General features: G+C 41.3%; 1 protein-coding gene across 3 annotated transcripts in view; it reads right to left on the bottom strand.

Annotated features, from left to right (window-relative positions):
• The window catches only part of pik3c2a (phosphatidylinositol-4-phosphate 3-kinase, catalytic subunit type 2 alpha), a 322,810-nt gene that overhangs the window by 271,723 nt on the left and 36,810 nt on the right, over window positions 1-14,277 (bottom strand). The gene's annotated exons all lie outside the window — the stretch shown is intronic.

The raw sequence follows: 14,277 nt of genomic DNA on the forward strand, positions 1-14,277 counted from the left end.
GAGGGGAGAATGAATTTCACAAATACAGCTGCCTCAACAGAGCCTGTAATGAACGTGGAACTCACCTATTCAAGCTTGGAGATGATGAAATGTCCGAGGAAGGAACCGTGAAGTGGCGGCGATTAGAGTATATACAAACTGGAAAATTACTACCATCCGGGGAGCAGCAGAAGAAAATTGCACTGGTTCAAAAGGAAACCGCACCCAAAGAACTTTTCCAATAATTTTATCAAGCTGTTAGAAGACTACCCTCATCATCAGTTCATGGCGATCTGGCAGAGAAAACAGCTTGATAACCTACTGGAAAATCTCCCTCTGGGTCATGCAGTTTGCATTCATGACTATTCCGAGAGCTACTCGTGTAGAGGGCAGAATGAAATCTAGTCTCAATATTTTGACATTAATAAGGCCAGCTTACATATCACTATCCTGTTCCGCCATTCCTCTTTGGAAGCTGATGGCTATGAAAGTATTGAGGAAGAGCCAAAGGTGATCAAGGAACATGTTTTCGTAATAAGTGAAGATCCAGGGCAAAACTATGACACAGTTCATCATGCTCAGTCACTGATTGCACAGTATCTCACAAGCGACCTCAAGATTGAAGTAAAAAATAAATAAATTTTATATATATATATATATATATATATATATATATATATATATATATATATATAGAGAGAGAGAGAGAGAGAGAGAGAGAGAGAGCACGAATTCACTGATGGCTGCACCGCCCAGTATAAATCGAGAAACTGCATTGGTGATCTTTCTTGCTCTTTTTCCAACTTTGGCTTCCCAATACAGAGGAACTTTTTTGAAACGTCGCACGCTAAAGGAGAACAAGCTGCAGCTGGCTCTCATGTGAAGCAACAGGCAACCTTTGCAGTTATCCGCGAAAGAGCAAACATTACAGATGCTAAAGGACTGTGTGACTATCTTACAGCCTCCTTCTCCACGCCTGTTGCCTCAGCATACCCCTCTCGAAGTTCTTCTAAGAGTCTGAACAAGAGAATTTTATGTTCCTGCTGAGGGAGTTGGCACCATAGAAAGATGAAGAGAAGGGCGCAAGTTTGTTTCATTGAAGGGGATAAGGAAGCTTCAGTGTTATCACATCCACCCAGCAACTAAAGATTTTAGTGAGAGAAAGGTCCTGCTATTGTGATGAATGCCTTTGAGAATTATGATCAATGTAATTTCAAAGATTTAGTAGATGGTGTGACTGAAGTCAATTTGGAAAGGGAGGGCTCTGCAGCAGTAACCCGTTCACAGCACGATGTACCACTAGCTGAAGCTATACATTTGCACATTGATGACCTAGTCAAGAAGGGAAGCACTGTCGCTGTTGCCACAGATGAAGACGAGAACTTTATCATCTTCAAGTAACTAGTGATGGACCTGTAACTTTAGAACAAGACACTGTTGATTATGGTAGTGCTTTTCAGACAGGCAATAGGGTTCTTCAAGGCCACTTTTTCATCCGAAGCAATATTATAGATATGACATTCAAATTAGATAAAAAAAAAAAACTTGCATCTGTTTACCCTGGAACAGTGCGCTACATCTGCCAAGAATTGAAAAAGAAAAGCAAAGGACGCAATGAAGTGTATCAGGTAGATATGGCACTGCATGAAGACATTATGGCCCACATGTAAAAACCCTTTTGGAATTGACACGAATGTTTTCAACAAAAATATGGTTAGATATAGCAATAAATAGAATTTTGTGACCGCAATGCATTATGGGTAATCATTAAAATGCTGATTTCAAGGTTAAAATGGGTAAAAACAACTAATTTATATATTGTAAAAATTGTGCCTAATAAAGTTATTTCAGTACATAAAATCAAAACCTGAATTTTTTTCCCTATGTTACGCCATTGTGCATCTATAGCATGCTACTCATCAGTGCCCAATGGAAGCATCCTGGCTCCCCCAGACCCAAGGACGAGTGGAGTCAGTGACACCAAGGGAGGTTCTTTCATTTTAGTTGTGAACTATGCAGTTCTAGCCATTTTTCACTCAGAGGCACAATATTTTGAGCATCCTGGCAGCCATTTAAGGTTTGAAGTAGTTGCAAGTGTATCCAAAAGCAGCAGCTTCAGTACAAACATGTATTCAACTTTTGCGACTCGGACACAGAAAAAACGTTCTCCAGATGGGCCTGAAGACTTAATTTTTGAAGTTTTGAAAAAAAAATACCCTGATCCTACTGTTGCTCAGGAGGAGTCATTGTTTGCCAAGGTTGAGGAACAAGAGGATGTGCCTCAAAATCATAAAAAGGAGAGGTTTGCCCACCTCTTACTGAAATTAGAGAGCCCTTTCAAATGTGCCAAACAAGTGTATTAAATTAATTTGTAGATGAGCTTCAGTTCATATCCTACTGTGCATCTGGTCCGGTTATATGTGGTTGAGTCTACTTTAAAAAGAACCATAACTGTGATTTGGATTCAGCTGTAGTCTCTGATCTGGTTAAAAATCTCTAAGTTGCACCCTACAAGTTCAGCTTTGGGGACAGATGGACCTTTTACTACTTCCTACAAGAGAAGAGAATTGGGGGGGGGGGGGGGGGAGAACCAAGAGTACATAATTGATAGAGAGGGTAAATTTTTCCAGTATGTACCAATATTGCAATCTTTGTTACAGGTCTTAAGCAATAAGGCAATCCAAGAAAAAGCACCAAGGAGTGAAAAATTCTGAAATGACTTCACAATACCATTCCTTTCATGATGCTCATTATTGGAAAAAAAAAATCTCCTCTGAAGGACAGAATTAGTATCATCCTGTACATTGATGACTTTGAGGTGCGTAATCCTCTTCGGACTTCCCGCAAAAAGCACAGTCACAGCTGTGTATTGTGTGCTGGGAAATCTTCCAGTACAGTCACAATCAACACTGGCATCTATTTATTTAGCTATTCTGTCTAAGGCAGAAAACAGTAAGCCATTTGGATTCCAGAGAATTTTAGAGCCACTATTAACAGATCTGAAAAGCTTAGAGACAGACAGACCTCTTTGTTCCAGGTTTAGGAAAGGTTAATCAGAGGAACTGTGGTGGCTGATAATTTGGGGGCCCATTCTGTGGCAGGATTTGTTGAAAGCTTTAGTGGTTCTCATGTCTGCCGGTTTTGTCTTGGGGAGTGATCAGAGTTTCAGTCTAAAGTAGTAAGATCTGGGGGTTTTCAGCAGAGAACGAAAGCAGTATGCGCTGCATGTTCAGACAGCTTTGTCTACTCTGAATCAGACTCCTTGCTATGGTGGTGGGGGACTGTGTGCACCATCTGAAAAACTTGATCATTTCCATGTAACATCTGAGTTATCCTCCAGATGTTTTACATGACCTTCCAGTGGAATTGGCAGTGTCATTTGATGTCTTGATCAAGAAGAAATCTCTCGCTCGCTCTCGGAACTGAAGGACTCCATTCATCAGTGATAAATCACCCTCATTCTGTCTCCAGCAACTTTGCCACACGAAGATCAGTGGGAAGCAATGCACATGAGAACTGGTGTTTACTGCGTCTGCTGCCTCTGATAATAGGTTTAAAAGTACCTGAACCCGAGCCAGTGTGGAAGATGCTGAGGACCTTAGAGGGGAAAAAAAAAAAGATTTCATGGACCTTGTAATGTCCCCAGACCATACAGGGGAAAGCATGTGTTATCTTGACAGTTTGATTTCTGAGCATCGATGGAGATTCCTTGAAGCTTTTCCACAAAGACTCATTCCCAAGCACCACTTCCTTGAGCACTATCCTCAGCTTATTCGGGAATTTGGACCTGTAGCTGCCCTGTGGACAAAGATTCGAAGCTAAACAGCTTCTTTAAGAGAGTTGTCTGACAAATAGGATGTTTCAAGAACATCTTTCTGTCCCTTGCAAACAAGCACCAGGTCATGATTGCATACCATCGCCATGAATCAAATTGAGTCAGACCATCACTCTTAGGCCCTGTCCACACGGCAACGGATTCAGGTGACTCCGATACAATTGCTTATCGTTTAGGCCTGGCGTCCACACGGCACCGGCGTTTTGGGTGCCCCAAAACGCAATCTTTTTGAGAACGGGTTCCAGAGTGGAAAGATCTGGCAACGTTGCCGTTGTGAAGTCGTCTGGATGAGTAAAACGGATTTGTTTACGATGACGTCACAACCACATGACTGTGAGTGCTTCACGCCGGGTAGAAGTGTAACGAATATCACCAGGAAAAAGCCTTACAGAGCACTAGTGAGAGTGAAACACGAGCTTGGATATTATTATTATTATTATTATTATTATTATTATTATGTTCAGTGTTAGTTCACAGTAGTAATGCAAGAAGCAGAATAGTGACAGTAATAGTGAAGCAAAAACATGCAATTGTACAAACACTGCAGCTCTACAGCAAAATATTCATTTATGAAATGGTCTGATTCTTAACACCAGTAGTGCCAATGAGCTTCTCATTGCGATGCGAGTTGTCAACAAATCCTATAACTTGGTTCATGAAACGCGCTTACAAAATATTTTCACTGTGAATATTTATTGTGTAATGGTGCAAAGTGAGAGAGAGAGAGAGTCAATCCCGCCAGCAAAAATAGAGAAAAAAAGAGCGATCTCACCTCTTCAGATGTGGGTTTAAGTCCTACAATACATTCCTCAAAAAGGGCGTAGAGGAGCAAATTAATCATTATTTAATTAGCATTCAATTTATTCCGGACCATTAAAGATGCCGCCTTCCGTGTAGAATCATAGGTCATCCTCGCCGCCATTTTGGAGAGGTCAAAGCGGAGAATAAAGATTAGCTGCGTTTAACTGTACCAACAGGTTTGCCATCCAAACGAGATCACATGGGATTACCTTTCACAGGTGAGACTGGAAAAATACTTTTCATTGTATTTGGTCATTATAATGTAATTTTACAAACAGATTTTCCTGACTTTGTGGCTAATATGCATCCTTACTTCTTCTATTGTTCTGGTGTCTCCGAAGGGACCGTCTTACAGCGCCCCTAGAGGTGTGGCATGTGTATTGCATCGTTTTCAGCAAGCGTTGCGTTGCCATATGGACCTGATATTTTACTGATTGTTGCCCATTTGGACGCGATATATTTTTAAATAACATCTCGTTGCCGTTGTCGTGTGGATGTAGCCTTAGTCACAAAAACAGAGGTCTTTTTAGAAGTACTTAAGGATGACATGAAAAAGACATAGTGAAGTGTAGATTTCCAACAGTTACCAAAAAGTACATGTTGCTAATCTGTGCTATTTAGGCACCAATTATGCAACTGGAACGTTGATGTGTCATGATTCTACTGCAGGACTGCCTGACTTTGCAGAGGTGTTGCAGATAATGTTGATTCATGACAAACCAGCCTTTGTTGTCAGACTACAAAAACATGATACAATGAGCACCTCCAGAGCTACAAGTTGGAAGACACTAGCAATGTGCAATTACTTGTGCAAAAAGAGCTTGCAGATTTTTATCCTTTAACTGCATACACACTGGCAGGAAGATGACTGGCTACTTTGAAGCACCACATTTGCCTCTCCTTTTAGGCATCGCACATTAGTACAAAAATTGTTGCAGTACTTATCAGTAGGATACGTTTCAAGTAGACTCCTTATTTTTGTGTTTTGTTGCAGCTTCCACTGAGATGAATACCCCAGCAAAGCTCCAGATCATTTTGGAAGACAATGATATTCGCAAACTGGTTCTACCCTCCGAGATCCCCAGTACACTTCAGGACTTAGTTTGCATAATTCAAGAGAAATTTCAGGGGAGTTTACTGTAATGTATCAAGACATTGAATTTGGTGGCCAGGTTTTTTTTTTTTTTTACACTTTGAGCTGCACTGAAGAGGTAGAAGACAAGGGAATACAAAGATTGTACAAACTCAACCAGTTGCCCTAACTCTCAGTCCTGTGTAAGGATCAGATGTTGACTCCCCCATACCAGAACAATTTTCTGATTATTCCTCTGGCCACTCATCTGGATATCAGGACACCATCTTGCTCTCCTCCTCTGACGAAAGTGGAATATCTTGCTGTACTTAGCCATGGCCAGCAAAGTTCCAATTACATACCTACCTTATGATGTGGACCTTTTGCTGGAAGCAGGAAACCAGGCCAACCAAAAGGATGGCACCCTGTTGAACAATCCAAGACTGACAAGTAGCATACTTGAGAAACTAGCAGAGGCAATATTTTGCTACACAGCATACCCCACTGGAATCCAAGTTTTAGCTGTGGTTGAAGATTTGATAGAAAGATACCCATGCCTTAAAGAGCCAGGGTCTTTCAATGGCTTATATGGTTGGCAGCAGAGGATCAAATATAAAATGGGTAATTACAGGGCAAAATTAAGATGTCGTCAACTTGCCTGTCCAGAGCTGGAGGTGAATTCACCAAAAAGACAGAAGTCAAGATGAAAAGGGCTTAACCAAAAGGCCTAAGAAAGCTGAGGTGACCTACCTGCCACCACTGCCATTTGGGGAGACTGAGGACACTTCAGAGAAGGAGAGAGAGTAGACTTGTGCAGCGCCACACAATGGATTCCTATCGCCACACAATCAGACTCGCGATTTTGGAAAAAAATAAAATTTAATCCGTTGCGTATCGTTCGGCTCATAGTGCTTTCTTCTCGTTCACGCGCGTGCGGGCGTATACACAGGCCTGCCGTTGCGCATATACCCGGACTGCAAGCAGGCCTGTTAGGCTAATTAAAAATAACGCAGCCTTCCAGATTCGCCTTCCGACCCCTTATTTTAAAAAGTAGCCTACATTGTGCTTGTGATGAGCTTTATCATAGCCTTCTTGGCTTACATGAAACAGACATCCCTGAGTCAGGCTATAAACCAATTTTGATGCATACAGTAACAGCTTGACGCAAGGAACCGGCCTTATTGCATTATCCCGTTTATCCTGCTTCAGCATTCATGCAAGTTATTAATAATGGCTTGACATTCACAATAAATAAGGATTTCCCACTAGCCTAAATAAAACGTTATACTCGCGGGGATGCCTAGTTGATGCTATCTGAAGCATAAAATCTGAATATTTTAAGAAACATCTTTATTAGCTTTATTGGCGAAGTAGATAAGCCATCACTGATACGCCCACTCCTCTCCACACATACTGCTCGCATAGGGCACCTGAGTTTTTTTTTTTTTTTCAGGAAGCCACGCAGAATTAAAATGTTCTGATCGGGCATGCAGGCTTTGCACCAATTAGGGTAATGCTTTTTCATTATTGTTAGCTGCCTTGGTGTTACCTTAAGTGGTTTCTTACATCTAATTATGATATTACTATTTTGTTGTTACATTATACCATTCATTTCATTTTAGTATTGGTTGAGGTAAGTGCTGAGTTCAATATTTAAAATAAAAGACCTCCAGCTTGTTTTTTGCAATTTATTCCTTGAATGTCAACTAAAGAATGATTGAAAGATTGCCACCAAAAAGGCAAAAAACTAAGGTAAAAACTAAACTTGAACTTCAATTTTGTGAGTAATTTTCATAAATTTAAAAGACAGGTTTTCCACCAACATCAAGCCCAGCAAACTAATGGCCTGCCCTGTAACGTAAAGTTGGGTCGAGGAATGAAACCAGGCAGGGTTCTGGAAAAAAATTTTTTAGCTGTCTTCTCTTAAAGAACTTAAAAGAATTTAGATTGAACTGAATAATCTCAAATGCTTCTTGTAGCTTTAAAATAGTCCCAGCAGGTGACTCTGAAGAAAAATACTGTGTGTTTGAACACCGCCCGCTGTAAACACTTTGCATACACCCCAATGACCAACTCCACCGACCACCACGACACCACCGCGCACGATTCCCTCATCGGCACAGTGGAGCACCACAAATTGCTACCTGGTCTATGGGAAACACTGCACTGTCAGTATAAACCAAATAATTCAGCAGTACCACAAACTGCAGCCTCAAGTTGAATCAACACAACTGAATCAACACCTAAAATAGTTTGTTTTTTAAACCTGAACATTGTAACCTTAAAGGTAGAATTTGTTGCAGGACCAAATAACTGAGCAACCATGACTGCTGCAGCACCACACATGAAACATCTTTTTAATCACCTTTTGTTTAAGATCAAAGAGTTCAGAAGGATAAGAGTGCATCTGGAGTGAACCTTTTTGACACAGCTGGACTTTTACGACCCCAAACTGTGGGAGATGCTCGGAACAAAAGGCGGGATTGCAGGAACAAAAATAAGACCTATGCTGGATTCACTCAGTCAGGTAAAGTTAAAAATTGACAGTTTGGGCCAATGTATGTTGGGCTCACATGTACTGAAAAGGAGATAACTGATCTGGCCATTACAGACGAATTGCATGTCAGCAGAGTAAGTGGATGTCTTCTTATCTTCCTCCTTTAACTGCCACTGCGAACTTCTTAACTTGTCATGGACACTTCAGTCGTTTATTGAAAAAATTAAATATTTTTGTTGCCTCTCTCACCATTCTCTTCCCTTTCTCTAATACTTTAGAACACATTGTAAACATGAGGCATTCTTTGATAATTTGTTGGTAAATATGGAGCAATAAGAGTTATTACAAAAAAAAAAAAAAAGTCATGCTACAGACAGACCTGACTGAGTCCAGTCTATTTTCAGTTTTTGTATACAAATAATTGGATCAGGCTGGCCTGGCTAAAACCCAAAGTGGGCAGAAAATCTGCCCGAGCTGACCCTGGGATTCATTTTGCACATTTTATTTTTGTCCTTTTTGGACAGTGTAATGTTGATTTGAATCATTACACCTAGTTGGTGCCTTGTTTTGTAGCATTAGTAATAATGCAACTATTTGTTCTCCCCAATAATTCATGTCTGTATAAACAGGAACAAGTAGAAGGTAGGCGAGATGCCATCATTCGCTGCTTGATGGAGTTCCTTGGAGAGTCTGCAGAAGAGCTCAAAGACTATTGGGTACATTTTTACATATTCTGATTACTCTGGTCAGTGTTAACCATGTCTGTTCTTCAACTTAATAATTTAACCTTAATATTTGCACACGATCTTTACAGGTTAGTAACTCAAGCCACTATGTGGGGAGGAAAAACTTAGCCTTTTTAATTGAGATTAAGAAATTTGGAGGCATTAGGTTAATTAAATTGGCATTAAACATACCTGAAATAAAAGCAGACATTACTTTATTCCATTTACTAATTTTCAAAATGTGTCCTTTCAATTCTTTTAAATTACTAATTCAAAATTTGTTTTCAGTAAAATTGAAGCTTTGAGCCTGTAAAACATCTACCGTACACTGAATCCAGTACACTTGTGTTTTTACTTCCTCTATGGAACAAAGGAAATCTTTTGTAAAATCAAACTGGTTTTAAAAAACTTAACTCATTTTGCCCCAGAAAAGGGAGTACAAATTCCCTACATAACTTGTCTTGTGCCTGACTTGTCTTTATCTACGTAAAAAGAAATGGTCATATCAATAGTTGCTTACTTAATATTTAACCGATGTCCTGTTCTGAGTGTTTTACTTCTATTACTGTATGTACAGACTTCACATGTAGTGGCCACTTTAAAGTGAATAGTCTCTTGCATATTCTGGAGCTGTAAAAACATACAGTATATTGCATCGGAGCATCAATTCACACGTTTTGATAGAATGTCGGCAAAGAAACTGTCAAAGAGGACTATGCTGAGTATGTCATGAAGATCTGTGTCCTCCACAGGAGTGCAGCACATGAAGGCCCCATCTCTGCTGACGTGTCCATCATCGAGCGAACTAAGGGCCCGTCCACACGAGTATGCGGCCTCGCCCAATACTGTCCTTTTGAAAAAAAATCTCCATACACACAGCGTCGTTTCCAGAAATATCTGCGTCCACACGGATTCGCTGGAAACGACCCAAAATGCTGTAGTACATATGCCAAGCCTGTATGTGGCGCTGTGATGCTGCCACACCAATACACTAAAACCGGAAGAGAAGCCATGGAGCATGCGTAAAGGTCACGCACTGTTTACAAACAAGCTCATAACACGAGAAGAGGGCAATCATGGCCAGCACAACTCAGAGGAAGAGGAGAGTCTTTTGTGTGGACCAACAATGAAGTGGAACTTCTACTTCGTGTCACGTTGGACGTTTCTGCAGTACGAGCACAAGCCTGTAGTCCGCCATTGTTATGACATGTCTAGCGGTGGCAGCTGAGGTTAAAGGTTAGAGAGGCAGGGCTTATACGTCATCGTTTCTGAAAAAAAATCCGCATTCGCTGTCCAGACGACTCCGGGCTATCCAGCGTTTTAGGATTTTCCCACTCTGGGACCTGTTTTCAAAAAAACACCGGTTTCACACCTCGAAAAAGCCAGATCCTTCTGGACGTGAGGCCGAAACGATAAAGTATTTATGCGGATTCGACAAAAACGTACTCGTGTGGACGGGCCCTAAGGTTCTTGAGGATTGTAAGATCTGTGACAAATGCTTGCCTTCTGCTCATGGGCTTTATCTATGCACTGAACTTAAGTTACCCACCCAAAATGAAATACACATTTGAAGTGTTTCAGAAGCTCTTTCTTGAGCTTGTTCTCCTGAAGTTGTCTCCCAAAGTCCAGTCTTTGTGCAACAAACTTCTAGCATGACTGTGTGCACCTGTGTTTCTGATCCTACTTTTTGTTTAACCTGAAGTTCAGAAGAAATACTCTGTTATGGTGGCTAGTGAGGGAAAACTAGTGATATTAATAGGGCCCTCTCTGCTTTGTTTTGCTAAGCCCACTTTGTACGACTGCATTTTGTATATTGTTCTGGTAATAGTTCCCAAACGTGGGGCGTGGAGCTATAGCAGAAATCAGCAGTGGGGGTGTCATGGCTCAGGTGGCTAAGGCACCATACCATAAATCCGGGGACCCGGGTTCGATCCCGACCCGAGGTCACTTACCGATCCCTCCCCGTCTCTCTCTCCCGCTCATTTCCTGTCTCTACACTGTCCTATCCAATAAAGGTGAAGGAAAAAAAAAAAAAACCCACACACTGGGATGTTGGTGGTTTAAAAAAAAAACCCGGCAGTCATGCTGTGTTCACACTTATACCGGTACGAAAGTGGTATAACTGTATCGATACAAAGTATACCGGTACAGTTTAGTGCATCTGTCCACACTAGCGAGAAATGTTTGCGGTTTTCTTTCATGGTAGTTGAAATGCGCGTGTGCGAAATGTTTCCGTGGTTACTGAGTAACTTCCTTCCAAGAATATATGGCATCCGTTATTTCGAGATCTTGAGAAAACAAAACAATTATTCCGTGACCGAGAAAACAAAATTTCATGATCTCCGCTGGATCACTGTATCTCTGTCGGTAGAGACGAAGCCGGGCCAGTCTTCCGCGGAGGTGCTGCGGACCAATTTTGAAATTATCCCTTATTAAAAGACTTAATGCAATCTCTCCCTGTGTCAACCCCTGATCAAAATATTGCCTTATTAGGTGATCGATTATTCCAGACATTCTAATGACCAAAGTTGCATCTATACAGAATGAGAAATGGCCCCAAAGTCAGCATATCACAAGTCTCTTGGCGTACCTGAATGAACCATTTCTCAGCTGTTTACTCGAGATCACGGAATAATTGTTTTGTTTTCTCGAGATCTCGAAATAACGGTTTTGTTTTCTCGAGATCTCGAATTAGTTGTGTTGTTTTCTCGAGATCCTGAATTAATTATGTCGTTTATTTACACACACACACACACACACACACACACACACACACACACACACACCGAAAATCAACAAAAGAATGGTTTCACCAGAAGAAACTTAAGTTTTGGAATGGCCCAGCCAGAGCCCAGACCTAAATCCAATTGAAAGTCTATGGGGTGACCTGAAGAGCACTGTGCACAAGAGATGCCCTCCCAAATCTGTCAGATTGTAGCACTTCTGCAAGGAAGTGGGGGCAAATATATTGCCAAGTCTAGAGGTGGCAGGCTGATAGACTCCGACCCAAAAAGACTGAATGCTCTAATTAAATCAAAAGGTGCTTCAACAAAGTATTAGTTTAAAGGGTGCGCACACTTGCACAACCAGCTTATTGTATGGTTCCCCCAACAGATTTGTTTTTCAATTGAACTGTACAGGTTATAGGTCACATTAAAGGTAGGAAAAGTTTTGAAATTATTTATCGTGGTTTTTTTTTTTACACATCAGAAAAACCTATCATTTTAACAGGGTGTGTACACTTTATACCTACTGTATGTATGCATACGCACATGCATGTGCACACAGCTGTTTCAGATGGCTCTGTATTCCTAAGGGAACCTGCATGCTAGCGAACCAGTTACGTCAAAACCAGATGTTCAGTTTAAGCGCAAATGGCTATGACGAGCGAAGTCTATTTTTAGCAGTATTATACAACTTGTAAAATGGATAAATAGTTAAGTTTTATTTTTAATTAATTTAAAAGAGATAGGGAGGGCACATCAGGGCAATTGCCATGAATCCGCAAACAGCATTTCATTTTGGGTTTTGTTTTCCTTTAACCTCTTACTGTTGGTGCTAGACAGGCTGGTTTGAGCATTTCCATAAACTGCTCATCTGGGATTCTCTCATGCACACACCCCTCCAGAGTTTACTAAGAATTGTGTAATTTGGGGGGACCCCCCCCCCACACACACAGTGAGCAACAGTTCTGCAGACAGGAACACACAGAGGTAAACTGAGAATGGCCAGAATGGTAAGAGTAACTCAACCACTCTGTACAATTATGGGGAGCAGAAAAGCAATAGAGAATGCATAACACAAAGCCTTAAAGCAGACAGACTACAACAGTAGAAGACCATGGTGAGTTCCACTTCCATCAGTCTAGAACAGAAAACGGAGACTGCATCATGCACGGGCTCACTAAATGTGGACAGTTGAAGACCAGAAAAACTGTCTGCTGTGTTCTGCTGAAGCACACATGGAAGTGTCAGAATTTGGTGCCAACAGCATGAATCCATGGACAAGCCTGCCCTGCACAAATGTAGGGAATTGTTTTTTTTGGGACACTTTGGGCCCATTCATACTAAATCAAAATCATTGCTTGAATGCCACAGTCTATTTGAGTATTGTTGCTGACTGTACATCCTTCATGGTGTAGGTACCGCCCGTCTAAGAACTACAACAGCCCGTCTCTTTAAGAAACTACATTTCCCATCACCAGCTTCCGCGTTGACCTGCGTCACGCGGGGGCGGGATCACCAACGTCACATCCTCTTTGAAAGTATAAGAAACCCGGAAACTCCTAGCTCGCTCTCTCTCTCGTCCGGATTTCAAGCCATCCAGACACAGATACCCTGCATCAGAAAACCCAGATAAAGACGTCTTTCTTGCAAGAATCAGAGTTTCGTGCTTTTCTTTCACCTTTGGCCAAGGTAGATCCTAGAATCGCGCGATTTTAAACTCAGCTTGAGTTACAGCCGGTTTTGTTTATTCATTACGTACGTACGGACTGCAGCCAAGCAGTTAATTTAAAATTAGAAGCGACCAGATCCTTCTAATTAATCTGTGCACGTTATTCTGATCAGAGACTTTTCATCACGAACGACCATTGGACCAAGAAATTCTCTGCGCTTTCACAACGGAAACTCCAAAGTCTCGGAATATCTCTTCATAATTTTGCTAAAGGCAAGATACTGAGTAAGACTCGGCATTTGGGCAAAAAAACCTAGTCTTAGGAATTAGCTTTTATGAAGTGTGAATTTAAACTCAGGAACAGTTTAAATGTGTACACTGTAAACACGCAGCGTGTTGAATTAATTGTTTTGATCTCTACTTTGTTTAATAGATAGGTTGCATGCTCGCTCTCTAATACTTTAATTTCATTATTTACACACATCTTGACCTCAAGATTTCAGTGGATTCAGTACTGTTATAAGCTAGTGAAATTAGCCTATGGCTAATTATTTTGTCCCATTAGCATCCAGGACTAATTGTATTGTCTCAAAGGAGAACATGTGGCGGCCCTCCTCCACAGGCCTCACAAACACCTTAGCTAGCATTCCTTTGTCTTAGCTAGCGACACAAGGCTAATCTGTGTCTCCACGTGGTCAAACACACCTCAATTAGCATCCCACGCTAGCCTTTCTTTTGCTAGGCCATACCACGTGGTCACCAGGCCTTTCTCACACAAACACATGCTAGCTAGCATCCCTTTGTCTTAGCTAGCGACACAAGGCTAATCTGTGTCTCCACATGTGGCCAACACATCTTGGCTAACAACCACAGCTAAATCCTTCGTTCTCAAACCCCACGTGGTGACACACCCTCCTTAGCTAGCAACACAAATGGCCCTTTTCCACTACCCTTTTTCAGCTCGCTTCAGCCT

Source organism: Neoarius graeffei, chromosome 6 (genome assembly GCF_027579695.1).
Source record: "Neoarius graeffei isolate fNeoGra1 chromosome 6, fNeoGra1.pri, whole genome shotgun sequence".
Classification (NCBI taxonomy): domain Eukaryota; kingdom Metazoa; phylum Chordata; class Actinopteri; order Siluriformes; family Ariidae; genus Neoarius; species Neoarius graeffei.